Source organism: Caloenas nicobarica, chromosome 2, assembly GCF_036013445.1.
Source record: "Caloenas nicobarica isolate bCalNic1 chromosome 2, bCalNic1.hap1, whole genome shotgun sequence".
NCBI classification, from domain to species: domain Eukaryota; kingdom Metazoa; phylum Chordata; class Aves; order Columbiformes; family Columbidae; genus Caloenas; species Caloenas nicobarica.
Genome location: NC_088246.1, coordinates 31,294,947 through 31,310,690, shown reverse-complemented (window position 1 = coordinate 31,310,690; position 15,744 = coordinate 31,294,947). Strand labels below are relative to the sequence as shown.

General features: G+C 37.0%; 1 protein-coding gene across 1 annotated transcript in view; it reads left to right on the top strand.

Annotated features, from left to right (window-relative positions):
- The window catches only part of AGMO (alkylglycerol monooxygenase), a 185,008-nt gene that overhangs the window by 162,511 nt on the left and 6,753 nt on the right, over positions 1–15,744 (top strand). The window lies entirely within an intron of this gene.

The window sequence follows — 15,744 nt, the reverse complement described above, 5'->3', positions numbered from 1 at the left end:
TGGGCAACCAACTGTGCAAATCAGTGAATTGCTGCATAAATTTGAGCATTGCCAGTCATTTGTGTTCAAAAGTACGACCACAAAAACTGAAGTAATGGATACCAGTGAGGGCCTTAATTCTCACAAACAGATAATTAAATGGTCTACTGGATTAATATTATGGGGACCTGAACTAGAGAAGTGACTGGCTACTATTTGCCAGCTTTGTTCTTAACAGAACCTCTAGCAGACAGCCTGTATAACTCACTGTGCCATGGCAGACCATCGATTTTCTTTATTTCACTATATTTCTTAAAACATAGATAATTTTCTTGCAGTGGATCCTAATCTCTTATCAATAGAAGAATTAATTAGTTTTGATTTCAGCTTCCAGAAATGAGTAGTATGTTATGATTTTCCTGTCAGCAAACACATTTTTAAAGGGGGAAATACTCTAAAATTAGGCAACAGAGAAGATGAAAACAAGCGGAAATACATTCCTCACAGGAGATAGGCTAGTGGTTTTTTGGTTTTGTGGGGTTTTTTTGCTAAGCAGTCATAATCTGTTTCTGAAATCTTAACTTTATCAACTGCAGATAGGAGGGTGGAAATATGTGCAGAAAAATTCTTTTTTGAATGAGTTCCATTTTCCCATAACTTCAGTTGGGCTGCATGATAAAATGATCAATGAAACGTCCTAATTTGATCCTTAACCAAAGGGATGTTGTCCTATGAATCATCTGTGTTTGTGGGAGGCAACACTGAAGCTAACAGAGCAGGAATGGGACCCAGATGTTTTCTGGGAAGCTGGATGCTCTGTAGCCTGTGTTTATTACCTAACGTAGGCAACCATATGGAAGAAAAGGTTGGAAACATCCCATTACAAGTCATATATCACTGAGCTGACAGCAAGGATTTCAGCTTGTTTTTATTTAAATCATGAAAGCAGCTGCTCAGCTGTCCAGCTGTATTAAATTTAACCCTTTTTCTGGCAAATGAATTTTGTTTTATGAAATGGCAGCCAAACAGCTTGGTAAGCCTGCAGAAGAAAACAGGTTGGAAGGTCCTGCAACAACCCTTGCCCCGTCCAGCAGGACAGCACTGATGACAGCTCAGTCTGCTGCTGAGTGACGGTGTAGCCACTCAGTACACCTGTACTTCATGAAACACCAGCAAGCCTCTTATCCTGGAAAGGTTGTAGAAGAAAGATATACAGACTATGTATAGACAGTATTTGTAGATATTTTTTTTTTTGCCTTTTAATTTACTTACTCTTCGATTCCTGCACACCTTTAGAATGAGCCATTACTTTTTTTTTTAATTTCTTATGCCCTTCCATTTTTTCTTTTCTATTGTTATTGATTCTTCCTTATTTTTCCTTCCTCTTCTTTTTTTTTTTTTTTTTTTGTGTGTGTGTGTGTGCGCTTTTATATGGTGTTCATCTCACTCTGTCTCCTGTAGCCTTTCAACTCTTCACTGTTTTTCCTTCCCCTGGCTCTGTCCTTTTTCTTTTCTGCTCCCTCCCCTATCGTTTTTTTCTCTGTTGCTAGTATATAAGCTTCTCATAGGCATCATCCTTTCCCTGCTTCTCTCTCCCCTTATATACATTGTTTACTCTTTACTTTGTCTTTTAAGGAATTTCCTTTTTCCAGAGATTTGATATTTATTTAAAAAAAAATATTTAGTTTGCAGAAAGGCTGTTCCCATCAGTAGGAAACAATCTTTGGCCTCCAAATCAAACCTTTACCACGTGTCTCAAGCAGCTTATTGATTTGTTATTTTTTAGCACTCTTTTGCTAAAGAAAGAGGCTTTAACTGAAGCCTAACAGTTACAGTTAAGTAACACCCATACAGTAACTACAGACTTTAATTTCCTGTGTAGAAATCTGTAGAAGAAATACAAGGAGTATCCAACATAATACTAAACCAGATTAGTAGTTTTGGCACACTGTGGCATACTAAAATAAGTTTGTCTCTTACTGTTTTGGAGGCTGTACTCTTTCTTCTGTGCTCTGTCTACCCTGCTTACCTGCATTTCAGAGTCCTCTGTTTTTCTGTCAAAGCAAGAAGGTTTTTTGAATTTTATTTTATATCCTTCATGTCTTACATTATAGTCATAATCCTTTAACACCAGAGAATATTGTTAAAGGATTTCTTCCACATCCAGCAATACAAGGCTTTGGTGTAATGAAATAGTACACTTATGCTAGAATTTGTATTTGATACAAATATTTACATCAGATTAATTCTCTGTTCCTTAAAGACAGTGGAAACACAAAGAGCTCAGCAGCAATTGCTTCCAACTAGTGGTTTGCCTCAGTTACTGCAAGAGAGCTCCTGGTGTAGACACAGCCTATAAAGCTCCAATCCAGGTGCTAAAATGTGGCCACAGTAACAGTATCAATCCCTAGTTAGTTTTGAGAAAGAGGTAGGGTCAGAGATCTTCCACTCCCGTTCAGAGCAACAGCAGGTGTCCTTACAGGTCTTGCACCTGTAAGCAGGAAGATTCTTCATGCTCGGGTACTGTGAAAGGCAGCCAAAACTTTGCCCTCTTGCAGAAGAAGTAACTTCTGTAATAACGCTTTGTCAGTAACTCCATGTGATTTCTTCGTGGAGGTTCAGCTTTCTTGTTATTTTAATAACTTTATTTTTTTTCCTCTCTTTTCCTGTTTCCATTTCCCTTTCTGTCTCCATAGGCTGTTCTTCTGAAACACTCAGTTGTACCTAGGACATTATTTTCGTGCGTATAACAGGTAGTCTGTTTTCTGCTAAAACCTACTGTTCTGACTTTCCAAGATTTTGCTCACTATGTTATCTAGTTCTCACTCATCCGCTGTGTATAGCATAAGGTTTGAATCACTCTGTTCCATAAGACTAAGTTCTCCCTTCCAGCCTGTTAGTCAGACCTTTGGTATCACATTAATCCTCTGCACCTGTGTCCAACTAATGTTTAATAAGTACCTTTCTTACATTAAAAGTAGTGATCCAATCATTAGCTGTAGTTGTCTCCCAGACAGTACTAAAATGGGGGATACTTCACTCCTAATGATCCTTCTGCTTAAGCAGCCCGTCTTCCCTGCTACAGCAGTGTCATCTCCGTGTGGTGGGTAGCATCTGCTTCTGCCACCATGACTTGGATCTGTGGGGAGATGGTGATCTCCACTGATCAGCAGGTAGCTGCTTGACCAGCTAGACTTGCAACCAAAATATGCCTGCAGTATTATGTTCCTTCAGGGGACATATGGAAAATTTTCAGACTTAGCTGAAAAGTTTAATTTCTTGCAAATATGGCACTTTTGGTGAAAATGGTTGTTTCTTGCTATCGCACGTTATTCTCTTTCTTCAGAATCACTGTATTTGTATTATTTTTAAAATATTTTGCTTTATCTCTGATTTCTATACAGGACTTGTCTTTACAGTGCTTCCAAGTAGCATCATCTTATTTTCCTTCCCAAATATGATGTCTTATGGGTGTGTTCTGCAGGTTGATATACTCCTTTTGAAGTTTGATTTTTTCCTACAGATGCAAAACTCTTTCAAATCTCTGTTGCTCAACCAGATAGCGTGTTCTTCCTCACTGATTTTTAAGTTTTTATGTAAATTTAAGGCACTAAACTAAGCAGCAGTTTCAAAAAGCCACCATCTGTTCAATATTTAATTGGTAGCATTTTTTGGGTTGTCTTTTTTTTAAAAAAAATGGACCAAGTTCTAGGCTGATTTTTTTTTTTTTTTTTTTTAGTTATTTGCCACAATGTTAAGTAGTCCAGATAGACTGGAGACATTATCGTCTCCTTTGTGCCATTCATCAGCTTTCAAGGAGCCATGTTCTGTTATTCTCAGTTTCTCATATGTGATAGCTGTGAGCTAGTGTCAGGCCTTTATGATTAAGAGAACTAATGTAATTATTTTTATATAGGGTAACGTAACAATTAAAAATCCAACAAATTCATGGGAAGATAGTGTGGAGAGGAGGGGAAGCCAGAAACTGCACATATACCTGGTTAGGTAGCTAGATATCTTCCAGGCTATCTCTGGACTCTTTCAGGGCTCCCCCTTGCAGGGAAGAAGCCACAGTGAGTTGCTTCCTGCAGCACAAGAAGCTGCTTTAACTCATGGAGTCTTAACACAGAATCTCACCCAAAGAATTCAACCTGATTTTGCTATGAGGTCCTCCAGGTGGCAATGCAGACAAACTAACAGGTTGGAGTGCCTGTTTAAAAAATACTAAACTGAGAACATCTCAAGTTTAGATTACCAAAGTGGTCACTTTAATTGTGCTTTATTTCAGAAGTTTATCATTTGGACAGGACCACCAAGTTCTTGTAAATGAGAACTGGGCACAAAATGAGGGATAAATTTGGTTTATGTAATCCCATTAACACAGTTACTTACTTCATAGCTAAGATTAGCAGATGAGGTTTTGGTTTGGGTTTTTTTTTTTTTTTTGCATTAAAAATATAACATCAAACCCCACAAATAATTACATTTGAAACAACTAAAATGAGTCACTGTTTATTTTTTATTATAGGTGCTTAATTCTCCATAGTAGTGTATGTTGGTCATCATTTATCTCTTGAGGAATGCATAAAAAACCTCACTGTTATGACTTAATATCATTTGTACCAATTTTACAAAGATTTAAAAATTTTAAACCTCAGGAAATAAAAAGCAGCTAACATGTTTAGATCAGAGATTTTCAGACAATGGATTCTAGTATTCTTATATTTTGTAAATTATTATGTATCTAAAATTTCTAACAGATGACAGGATATTCCATGTCCTAATTCACAAACTGTAACTCACAAAAAGCAAAACCCAACTCTTAACAGTAAGAAAACAAAAACTCAACCCTAAATTATATACAATGTTTAAATAGGATTTTTCTCTATACTTGCTATAGCAATGTTGCAACGACAAATAAAAATGAAAACAAGCTCCCAGTGACAACCTACAGGAGTTATTGACTTAAACTACTAATTTTTGTGATTATGTGTAAAGGTGATTAATTTTCACAGCATGCCACGATGTCCACTCCTTAGCATAACAACCTGGCAAGATTGCTTTGTCAGGGAAAGGAACTTTGGAGGGAATGTAACCTTCTCAATGAGACTTATATGCCAGCTGCATCTGTTTGAAGCTACCTGTAAACCTTTATCAAAAAAGAAAGTCTCTGGAGTTTCATGAAATGAAATCTGATTTCTTAAAGAATTTTTTCAACCTGATCCAACTCCTGTTTGAACTGCAATACTCGTTTCTCACATGAAAGTAATAAATGTCTCACTTTTAATTGGCCACTCGGATGGCTAGTATCAACAAAACACACACAACTTTTCTGATTCGGAGATCTGGGTTTTTTCTGCTAAGATACAAGATTTAGGATCCATAATTGACGTTTACTACATGCATTTTATTTCGTTGAAATGTTGTACATGTTTATGTCAATTAATTTGCTTTGATTTCACTTTTACTTGTAGTCTCATGAAAAACTGCTATTCTATCTGTGCAGAAAACTTTTAAAGGGAATGTACGTGAGATACGTGATTTGTTTTCTGTCTTTTTTTTCTGCATTCGTTACTACGATATCAAGTGCTGCTTCAACTAAACATTCCACGAATAAATGCACACAGTAAATCTTTTGTGATGGATTACCAGGCCATACAATTATTCACAGAAACCACACAAATGCTCCAAGTGGTAATTAATTAATTTACGTGAATTAATAAATATAAAAATTAATGATGCGGATTGCTGTAATGTTATACAATTTACAATATGTTCCTCCTAGAAGATTCCAAAGCACTCTCTACATTAGTCACTTCAGATACTCTGGTGTGGAAAATATATTTCTATTCTGCAGTATGTTATTAGATTTTAGCCAGCGCATGAAGTGAAAAGTTGGCTCATATAGACAGGAATTTGAGGATCTGTAATCCCATTCTATGTGTGCTTCTTAGAGTGCCACTCTGGCTTCCCTGGTCTTTTTCTTGTATACAGCAGTTGCAGATTTTGTGATTTTATTACAGACTAAAGTTTAGCAAAGCATGTGGGGAAATATTTTTAGCTTGTGTTATATTCTGTAGGTTTTTCTGGACAAAATATTTGTTTGCATGGTTTCTTATCACCGTGGGAACCAAACTTGATTCTGAAAGTTCTTCAGTCATATGTTTCTAATACCTGTATCATCTATAACTCCTCTACATTTGTGTTTCATATTGTGGAACCGATATAATGGACTTCTAGTGTATATACATATTTGTTTATGACGTTCTTATTGCTACGATACCTGAGTAGTGATAACAATCCAAGTTCCAAATCCAAGTTCCAAATCATGTCCACTTTGCATAGAGGTGACTTACAATACCAATATTGTCCTATAATAGCCTAGACAGAGAAAATTGCACCCTGCCTGCCAGATCCTCATTCGCATTTCCTTTCCTGTCTGTCTGCCTGTGGGTTTTTTTGTTTGTTTTGGTGTTTTTAATTTCATTTTTGAGCAACCGCACCTTCTGCACAACTCCCTGATTAAGGTTTTACAGCATCAGAATGGAAATCTCGTTTGATTTTTTTTTTTTTAAGTGAATATATCCTAGTACAATGCTTCATAAAGAGAACATGGATTTATAGAGATAAGATCATTAACATAGGTCTGGGTTTGCATATGGTTATTTTACTCTAAAATTAGTTAGCTATGTTAAAGATACATAAATAAATGTTAATTCTTTCTAATATTTTCTAGACAATTATATTTCAGTAATGAATACAAATTCACATAGGAATCAGCAGACTTTGAATTCATAAGACTGACAAACCATGGGGCAAAATTCCGAAAATTAAAAAAAAAAAAAAAAAGTATTTTTCACTTTACAATTATTACTTGTCCTTATTCTAGGTGTGTGTAGGAGATCAACTTTGCAATAAGGCCTTTCAAGGCCTTGTTTCAGAAACTGTGCATAGGGATACCATCACAAAATGGCCTTTGCCGTTGCTCCATAGGAGCCTGTGGAAGATGCCAGGTCCATCTCACCCTGGGTGGATGCAGGGATCCTCTGGGAGCCACCTCCCATGCTGCAGCTCCCAAATATTTTACCATATCTCATAGCCTGATGAGCACAGTAAAACATATTGATCTAATTCCCCTTCTATGGATCAGAATCAGCCCTGTAAGAAGGTCCTGCAGAAAGCTCCTAGCTACAGCCAGAACAAACCTATGCATTTAAACTTAATAATTGTGTGGTTTTAGTTAATGAAGAACTCGCGTTTGTTTATTCAAAAATACGTCTGTGTCCAGACTTGTTTGGTTCCTCTTTATTTTTATCTTTGTTCCTGAATACATTTATATAATTCTACAGACTGCTTAGCTTTTTTTTTTTTTTTTTAAAAAATCTATGGATAGGTCATTCATTTCTTTCTCTGGTTAGTGGCAACTAGAGGTGCTTTTTAGTCATTTTTTAAGCCTGTTAGCTTCTCCTTTGTTCCAAAAATAGGTTATCTCTGATGGTGCTATTACTATATTAGTAGTAAATCCCTTTAGATAGAGACTAATCTTCCTGCAGTATCTGACAATAATTTCTTTAACAATCAGGAGGAGACCCATTGCCATACTCCAAATTGTCTGTAATAACCTCTCCTCAGGTTCTATTATCTGTCATCACTATAGACGTGCCTATAAGTCTTCTATAAGATTATCTTCTTGCTAAGCTATTTTTCTCATCTGGACATCGTTTGGTTTATGATGCAATATTTGTTCTCATAGTTGAAAAAATAACTGGATTTCTTTCAGGCTTTCAGGGTTAATCCTGTATTTTTTATGTGCGTACTCCTATAGACTTCAGTAAGATTACTTTTGTGAGTAAGGGTTGCAAGATTAGATCTTATATCACATACATATGAATTTGTTCAGAAGTGTGTCTACACTTCTGTAACCCTGTCCCCTTTCACTCTCTTGCTTTAATGATTTTTATGATAACACACTTATTTTCCATAGTTTCTGTATGATTCAGTATTTAAGCATGCAGGCTTTCAACAGAAAAGTAATGTTGTGTTTTTATAGTACTGTTGAAAGTATGATTTGGCTGATGTATGTGCATTACTGCAAAAAGCTTCTATTCTGAGAGTGCTTGAAGGACATAAAAACAGGAGGTACTTTCAATAAAAATGGAGTAATTCATTATGTGAGTCAGTTGAAGGGTAGAAAAATAGCTAGCACAGCAAAATATTTCAAATAACTAAAACTAAAGATAAATATATACTACAACCTAGGTTCATTCTATGTTTATGATACATCAGCAAAACCTCTTTGATCCTTAATGAACAATTGAAAAGTCTTACATTCCTATTTAAATAGGTAGTGGGGGATTGATTTTTATTGTTAGAAAGGGATACATTATCTTGGGCAGCCATTTGACTTTTAAAGTCCTCTGTCACAGTTTGGACAAAAAAAGGGAGCTGTTAGGTTATCAGATTCTATGTTATAAATTCTTGGACAGGAAAGCAGAGAGGTCAGGCACTAGTTCTTTTGGAAGTGAAACGAATGAGTTGCAAAGGAGAAAGTGAGACAGGGCAGAATCAAGCTCAAGTGTGTAATACAGGGAGCAAAATTCCCATAACTCATTCTCCTGTTTGAACAGTTTTGGGCAAGGTGTGGCTTAAATACAGTAGTTCTTTTTCTGAATTTGTGACTTCCTTACCAGCTCAAACTCACCGACTTCTCATGGTTTGGTCAAGCAAAACCACTCTCTTCCTCTTGTTCCACTCCTAGAAGGGTTCTTACGTGATCCATCTTGCTGGTGGTTTCTACCCCTAAGTGGGGAGCAGCAGCCTGCATGGCTGAGCTATGAGATCACCACTAACAGCGGGTTGAAATTATTATCCTTATGACTTAGAAATCTTGTATCTACCACACTGGATTTGACTTCACAAGCTTTAAAGCTTCTCTGGTCTGAAGGAGTGTTCAGACAATAGCAGTGTAGCTTTGTGGAAGCTGTCAAGCCAAAGCTATTGCTCTGGGGGAATGCACTGGCTAGGAGAGCAGTTTAGCTCTTCCTGCAAGAACATCGGTAACGTAGCTTGATCATTGAGCTGAAGTAGAAGTAAATGTCTTGATCATTGCCTAGACATCAGACAACAACAACAACAAATTTTTGGGACTGAATGTAAATGAAAGGTCTTGATCAACAACGGGAAGGAGAGTGAGAGCCCTGAGGAAGACCAGTCGGTGGCTGTTCAAGTAGCCTACTGTGAGTCTTTATGCAAACATCATTCAGACGGCTTATGGGGAGAATGCCTTTCGGACTGTCTGTTGGAGAGAATTACCGCCTTTATAGAGATGCTTTTTCCCAAAATGTTTTGCAGACAGCATTGATCTTCCGCTTCCCCTGATGACAGACAGAGGTTTCTTCATTTCATAGGAAGAGAGGCTGTGATAGAAGGGGTGACTGAGCACTGCAGGTAGCAAACGTGGCAGCCGTGAGTGAGGCTGACAGAGCTCTCCTTAAGATAACCTAGTGAACTGGGAGCTAAACTGGTAGTGCTTCTGTTGATTCACTGAGCAATGAATAACCATTAAATCCAGAGTTTTTACAGTCTTATGTATGTGCTGTTCTGCTGCTTACATATCAGCTATAACTGTATACTATTCAATTTTTACTTAAATTAATGAACTGTGCTTTAATTGTACTACTTAAATCCATTTAAGAAATACTTATATAATACTTCCAAAAGGTAGAACTGGAGAAAAATGTTGAAGGGTGGCAATATAAGGGCTTCAAACCAGCTATATAACCTGTCCAGAACAGAAACATAGACTTTTGACCAGGTATATCTATGAAAAGATCACTGGACATCAATATGTATAGGCAATACAGTATCATAAGCTACATCCTAATGTAATGTACTTGCAATGAAATTTATGAGGTAGCTGATGTTATATACAATCCTGGGCCAAATAAATACATAATATAACTTTGCATATGTATTTCCTTTGACTTCAGAGAGTTATACTAGCGAGAAATATGGCCCCACCATTCAAAATTAAATCCATACTATGACATTCAGCCTACAGTCTGATGGAGGAAACAAATCTTTCTAGAAAATGCATAAAATATACATATTTTATGTAGGCACTTGAATTTCTTTGCACATGTATGTATATACACACACACTTCTATGAGTGGTATCTCTTCAATAATATACAGTATCATTTTTTCCCTGACATAGTCTCTGCTTTCATAAATAAGGTCTTTATCCTGATCGCTAAATTTCTGCTCAAGATTGGAAGGTGAGGAGCATTAGCACATGGTCTCACCTTTTCTATAGTTTGAAATCCAAAAAATATTTTTGAACATTTTTAGTGTTTAGGCAATCAGTACCTATGCTGCCAAGACTTATTGAAAGCAGCTGGATGCTTCGCTTTGTCCTCCCCCTTTCTCGGAACTGCTGCCAGAACAGGTAGTCAGAAACGGAAAGTAGAGAAATATTTGAGCATCTGTGCTCGCTCTCTCTCTCAGGAAAACAGCTGTGGCTTCCATAGGAAGCACTCATTTTTTCCCATCAGCCAATACTCTGGATACCCTTGGGTCCAGTTTTGGCACAGCAAGCCAAGTAGGATGCAGTTTATGGCTTAAAACTTATGAGAGAAACCGTTCAGGCGGTCCCATCCCTGGCAGAACATTGAGAGAAATTCCCCAGGCTGCAAGCCACATGTGGGCCTCTGACCTTTTATTAGCACACCATGGGAGAGGTTAACAATTGTTGAGACTTCAGTCCTCCCTTTGACATACAAATACAACAATACCAAGTAGCCTTTCCAAGACAAGCATATTTAGGGCACAACATCCTTTTTAATCTAGGATTCAAGATGGGGGGGGGGAAAAAACAACAACAAAACTTAAAATAAGAAAATGATGTATTTCTATAAAACTGAAACCTGGATTGGTATTTTTTCCGACATTCCACATTTGCTAATGATATAGTGATTTGTGGGGTTTTTTTAACCAGCATAATCATGAGATGGAAACAAATTCTCACACCATTTTTTACTGTTCAAGTGGTCAGTGTCATGAGTTATGGAAAAAAGATTGCATAATAGCTGGAGTGTTAGAAGAAGTGCATGCAATTAACTGATTTTTAAGGATGTCCATCGTGTTTGTCCAAATACGTAATTGTTGAGATTAAACAAAACATGAAGCACACATTCAGAATTATTGATATGAGTCTTGTCAGAGAAAAAAAATCACAGAAGGCCAAATCTATGTCTTTTTGATGTCTTGTCTTCTCAGAATTACTGTATTGAATGAAACTATCTTTTTATTAAGACAGGAGTTGGAAAATAACTCCTTTTTGGGGAATCAGAACCACTATCTGTTTTGCATCTGATTTGCTGTAAAGACGGTCTTGCCCATCTATGGTAAAGAATGCAAACTGAATACCCCAACATCCCAGACTTTTACTGTAACTCCTTGATTATTCTTTCACAGTCTTAGAGGACGATGATTTTGACTTTGCAGTCCCATGTTTTTAGCATAGAGTATGCTGAGTGTAAAGTAGGAGGGAAGTAACTTATGCTTCTGCCATCAGTTTTTGCTGATATCATCTCAAGAGCCAATGCAAGCTGATCTCTAAATGTAATAATCCTATGATTACTCTGATGGGAAGCAGCTTCAAACCTGTCTAATTGCAGAAACTGGAAGAAAAAAAAAAAAAAAGGCAGCAACAGATCCTGCTTTTCATCCTTTTACTAAGTTGACAACCACATCTGATAACGAAATCAGTGAAGACTTGCATGGAGTTGGTTATTGCAAAAAAAAAAAAATAGTTGTTAAGCAATGGTTTTTCCATGTGCTAAGCAGTCCCATCTTCATTTACCACTGTTGGCAAAGTAGATCTTAGCAAATGTTAGCTGTTAGTTAGAGGTGAAGGCTTCTTTTGTGTTCATTGTGAATAAACAGAAATACCAGGCTGGCAGGGAGCCTGTATTGAAGGATCAAGTACAGCTACACCGTAGACACATGCCTGTCTAACCAGTTACATACCTTTTGCAGCTTTCTTACATAGCTGCTTCCAATGCTGTACCATCCTTATAGCCGGCTATTATCTAATGAAAATTTTAGTTTAAAAAGATTTTTTTGTTGTTTTTCTTACCCTAAACAGTAGCTTATAATCTTCTTTTCTTTTTGTATTATTCTTTTATGTGTCACAAGATTGTTCTTATTGCTGTCTTGAGTTTTGTTTGTTTGTTTTACTTTTGTTGTTGTTTGATTGTGGGGTTTTTTGTGTTTTGTTTGGTTTTGGGTTTTTTGTTTCTTTGTTTCTCAAGAATACACAGCAGAATTGCTTCAAGGTTTCCTACAGGTCAACTTTTCTAAATCCTTTCTCATTCGTGTTGTCTACTACACAACTACAGCCCACTTATCTATGTTTTCCTTGAAGACTTCATCACCATTCATTAGGCTGGATCGATACTTATGGGGTACATTATATGCTTCTGTAAATATCTTCCACGTTGATATTGGCATCTTTTTGTATCAGCACTGTATGTTTGAGAAATGTTTTGTTTGTGAACTGCTCCAACTCTCCAATTTTTTTCTGTTGTACTCCAGACTGATGATTATTCCTCACTGCATACTTGTGTATTTGGTTTATCTGAAGTCTAGTATGTTCCATTTCTGTTAAATTACACATTTTCTTCAGTGTCTCCAGATTTTTTAAAAAACATTTTGAAACCTCCTGTTTTTAGGAAAAGATGTTTCATAGTTTTTTGTATTTTAGACATATTTTAATAAACATGCATGCTCTTTCATCTAATTTCTGATTTCCTTCTCAATTTGTGATGTAAAAATTGATTATTCCTTTCTGGAGGTTTCTTCTTCCACTTAGTTCTGTACCCTCCTTACAGAAGTTTCGTCTAGACCATATGCACCTAGTTTTCCTTGTAGAAAGTCAAATGGATCACTTCCATTAATTTTATTACTTTTTTCCTGTAAGCTAATTAAATGATACAACTACATTGGTTTGACATGAGTAGGAATATCAATTATTTAGCCCATTTGAATGTGTGTGTGGTTAATGTTGATACCAACAACTTTTATATAATCAAAAGATGCTGAGTTTTGGGAATGGGAGTTTCCCTGGACAAGAATAGAATCAACAAGCCAGAACACAGGAAGAGTGGTTTGAGAGCAGGCAAGAAAGAGAGACACCAGTAGCCAGAAGCAGATATACTTTTCCATGTAAAGGGGTGGACAGAGGGCTGGACTGACCTCAGCACATTTTTCTTCTTCTTGGAACTTAAAAACAGTCACAGTTTACTGCTTTTGGCCTCAAAAGAGGGTTGGCCAGCTTGATGGGTGTGTTCAGTCTATCTTTAATTTGGATATGTATCTTCTATGGCAAGATTTTTCCTTTATGGTAGCAATGAATATTAACTCTTTTCATTTGTTAAGAAGTTGGGGATTTTTTGGTTGTGATGGGTTTTTCTTTTTTGGTTGGTTGGTTTTGGTTTGTTTTTCTGGTGGTGGTGGTGGGTTTTGTTTTGTTGTTTGGGTTTTTTAAGCTGAGAGCTGCCTTCTATGTTCTACATTTTACAGTTAAAGGATTCATCTCTGCTTACAACGTATTGGCTTCAAGAGAAATCTTCATCTCAAATGACTTCTAGCTTTGATCCTCCTCTGTCTTTCTTGAATAATTTTCTGGTGTTTGTTCACTGTGCTGGAAATCCCTTCTGCTTGTCACTCAATTGCTTTATCCCTCTCTGCACGTTCTTATTCCTTTCTTTCACATTTGCCATTAGTCATAGTAGCCAGATTTTCCCATCACTTCTTTTCAACATTTGCAGCAAAGTTTTCCCAGCAGTGACCTAACGTCTGTGGGTTATAGTTAAAGGCTGAGATTATTTTTTTAATATTTTTTTTCCCAACACAATGGAAAAATTCCCATTTTGGAGCTTGTAACTAGTCAAATTTCTCTTAAGAGAATATTTAGTACACCGGTGAGTGGAGATCTTCCAATTTGCAGCCACCTTTGTCAGAGCTCTTGGTTCCGCCCACCACCCTGCCAAAGTGCTTGTGAACAACAGCCATGCTCGGAAATGAAACCACCTGCATAGAAGCATCCAATGTTTTATGTCTGCTAATGAGAGAGAGAAAGACACTGACTTGTATAATGTTTTTCCTGCAATGTCAGCATAGTATTCTACTAAACTGACATAAAAATGGAGGGATTGAAGAAGTTGAATTATCTCTTTAGATGCTTATTTGGTGAATGTGACACAGCTAGGTAATATCCAGTCCAAATTCTGAAATGTTATGTTTAGCAATTTTCCTTCTGTGTTCAAACTACAATAATTTTGGTTTGTTTTCTGTAGCCATAATTTTCCTGTATTTTCACGCAAGGATGCAGGCATAAAGGAGAGGTTCCTCCTGCATGAGCTCATTTAAATTAATTTGCCCCATCTTTTAAGTAAAAACTTACTTCAATGCAGGATTAAGCAGTACAGTACCTAAACTTTTCTTAAACCCATGACTGTATAAAAAGAATGCCCTTACTCTTATCTCAGAAGTATACAAGTCCAGTCTTTCTCGTATAGAGTACTGCATTTGTAAGCATTCATTTCTTTAAGCCTAAAAGAACAATTTAAATTTCATTAAACAAAAGATCTCTGCAGTAAACTATTGATTAGAGAAGTGATCGTGCTGCTGCACGGGCGCTGGTGAGGCCCGAGCTTGAATGCTGTGCTCAGTTCTGGGCCTCTCATCATGAGGTATTGAGATACTAGAGAGAGTGCAGAGGGCGGCGATGAAGCTGATGAGGGGCCTGGAGCACAAGTCTGATGAGAATCAGTTGAGGGAACTGGGGCTGTTTAGCCTGGAGAAAAGGAGGCAGAGAGGAGAACTTATCACTCTCTACAGCTACCTGAAAGGAGGTTGTAGCATGGAGGGTGTTGGTCTCTCCTCCCAAGTAGCAAGTGATAGGAGAAGGGGAAATGGCCTCAAGTTGCACCAGGGGAGGTTTAGATTGGATATTAGGAAAAAATTCTTCACAGAGAGGGTTGTCAGGCATTGGAACAGGCTGCCCAGGGAAGTGGTGGAGTCACCATTCCTGGAGGTGTTTCAAAGGCATTTAGACGAGGTTCTTAGGGACATGGTTTAGTGCTAGAGTTGGGTTATGATTGGACTCGATGATCCTGAGGGTCTTTTCCAACCAAAATGATTCTGTGATTAAACTAAAATTAGCCTCGTATTTCTTGAATAAGGGAGCTTAAACTGCTCTTTACATGTAATTTGAATAATACCTTATAAAGCAAAATAGTTCTTTGCAGATGTCCGTTTTACCCTCCAACTTGTGTTTGAGTTATAAGTGATGCAGTGGGGTGTATGTAATTATGCTAGAGCTGCTGACAGGCATAAAAGTAAATGAGATGTTTTGTCTCAATGGGTACATTTCCTGTGTAAATGTTTAAGAAAATAAACTCGAAAGCTTTATCCAAACTGAGACAGGACTCTAAAATATTTCATTTCTGCAACAAACAGCTATTAATAACTCTTTCAATCTCATTTGGCCTGTTAGCCTGAAAAAGATTAAACTGGTATGTTTGCAAATGGAGTGTCTTGTTAACTATTATGAAAGCTTTCTTTTTAGTTGTTCATTTAAAATAGAATAATTGAGAAAATTTACCATACCTGTTGTTTCTCAAATTTGAGGGAAAATGAGGCTGAAAAAAATGCAGAATGTTTAATATAAAAAGGGTTAACATTCAGAATTAAGGTCTTC